The sequence below is a fragment of the Mandrillus leucophaeus genome, unplaced genomic scaffold (genome assembly GCF_000951045.1).
Source record: "Mandrillus leucophaeus isolate KB7577 unplaced genomic scaffold, Mleu.le_1.0 Scaffold188, whole genome shotgun sequence".
NCBI classification, from domain to species: Eukaryota; Metazoa; Chordata; class Mammalia; order Primates; family Cercopithecidae; genus Mandrillus; species Mandrillus leucophaeus.
Window position 1 is genome coordinate 2,822,779 of NW_012101898.1, and position 2,305 is coordinate 2,825,083.

Sequence of the window (2,305 nt, forward strand, 5' to 3'; positions counted from 1 at the left end):
AAGCAAGAGAGAAAGAAGGACAGAAAGACAGAGACAGACACAAAGAGAGAAAGAAAGAGAGAAAAAGAAAGAAAGAGAAAGAGAGAGAAAGAAAAAGACAGAAAGAAAGAAAGAAAGTCTAGATTTTACTTCCCTAACAGCCCATTTTATAATAGATAAATAATTCAAGAAAAAACAAATTGGTTAGAAAATGATAATGTTTGTCCACTCTATGGCTATGGCTATGCAAGGGGCAGAAATAGGAAACCTGTGTATGTTTTGCGAAAAGATAATCTGTTTGCTCATTTAAACTTTTTCCTTCTGACTATAAAACACACAAACTTTTTTATGAATAACTTTCACAATAAGGGAAAATATAAAGTGTGTGGGGCAGGTGTCACTGAGTGGAAGGAGAGGGCGTGGTCATTCTCTGCTCACGCCCACCCCGGTGAGGGCTGTGTCTGGGTGACAGGCAGGGTTGGGGGTGCTTCTGGAACCCGCTGAGGGGGCTCTTGGGAAGGGGATGCACCGGGGAAGAGAGCTTGGATCTCAATAATCTATCAGCTTTTGGAACAGCAATGTTAGTTTCCTTAGGCTGTGTTAGTTTCCTAAAACTGTCCTTAAAATAGTACCCCAAACTGGGTGGCTTAACATGACAAAAATTTGTTCTTTCACAGTTCTGGAGGACAGAAGTCCAAAATCAAGAAGCTGGCAGGGCTATGTTCTCCGAAGCATCCAGAAAAGATTTCTCCTGGTTTCCTCCTAGCTTCTAGTGGTTGCCAGCAAGCATTAGCATTCCTTGGCGTGCAGCTGCATCTCTCGAATCTTCTGTTTCTCGAAATCTCTCGAATCTCTGCTTCTGTTTCCATGTGGTGTTCTTCCCTGTGTGACTCTCTCTGGGTATCTTGGATAGTCATACTGGATTAAGGGTTCATCCTACACAACTATGACCCTGACCTAACTTAACTAATTACAGCTGAGTGCGGTGACTCACACCTGTAATCCCAGCCCTTTGGCAGGCCAAGGAGGGCAGATCACTTGAGGTCGGGAGTTTGAGACCAGCCTGGGGTCTCAAAGTCCCGACTCCTGAGGTCTTTGCAGGAACTGGCACTCAAGGGAAATGCTGAAGAAAAGAGAAAGGCGGCCGGGGGTGGTGGGTCATGCCTGCAATCCCAGCAGTATGGGAAGCTGAGGCAGGCAGGTCATTTGAGGTCAGGAGTTTGAGACATGCCTGACCAACATGGTGAAACCCCATCTCTACTAAAAATACAAAAATTAGCCAGGCGTGGTGGCGTGTGCCTGTAATCCCAGCTACTCAGGAAGCTGAGGCAGGAGAATCACTTGAACCCAAGAGGTGGAGTTTTCAGTGAGCCAAGATGGTGCCACTGCACTCCAGCCTGGCCGACAGAGCAAGACTCTGTCTCAATAATAATAATGATAATTTAACTCATTATATACACCATGATCTTCTTTTCAAATAAGTTCACAGTCTGAAGTTCCAGGAAAGACATGAATTCTTGGGACACAATTTCAGTCCAGTGCAGCCTCTCTTACCCACACAAACCTCCCTGGCACTGTGGAGCAGAGGGCAGCATGGCCCCATCACGGAGAAGGGCTCCTCCAGGTGGTGGGGGGTGCTCTGCTGAGACCCTACCAGGCTCTGGGGAAAGCAAGGCAGATCCACAGTGGCAGTGGCCTCTGCCGGGAGATTTGGGGCACTGCTGTTCTAGAATACCACAGGAAGCTCTGGCCTTGGCTCCAGAGGCAACAGGTCTTGGGAGCCCACCCTGTGAGCCCCCAAAAGCAGTCTAGGTCCTAGGGAGTGGTTCCAGGGGGCCACTAGAGGCAGTGGCTTTGGTGGGGCTGTGTTCCCGATCTTTTAGAAGCCCTCACAGCACTCTGCACTCCCTTCATAATACCGATAACAATTCCAAGGAGTAAATAACCATGAGGTTAGTTCTTTAGTGTCTGTCTCAGCAATAGGGTGACCAGCTGTCTGCTAAGTGGAGCCACCAACTTGTCTAGTTTGTGCTAGGCCAGATTTGTTTCAGCACTGAAAGTACTGCATCCTAGAAACCCCCTCAATTCCAAGTAAACCAGGACAGCTGGTCACCCTCCTTAGCAGACAGATGGGAATCTCACGCGCAGAGCCACGGTGTCTGTCTAATCCGCTCTATCTCCTGTGTTCCTGTTCGTCAACGTTACCTTGCACAGATCACGCATCCAATAAATATTTGCTGAAGAACAATCATAATAATGATTATCCAAAATGCTCAGTAAATATTTGCCGAACGAATGCCCCCTGCCAGTAAATAAATAATTGTTT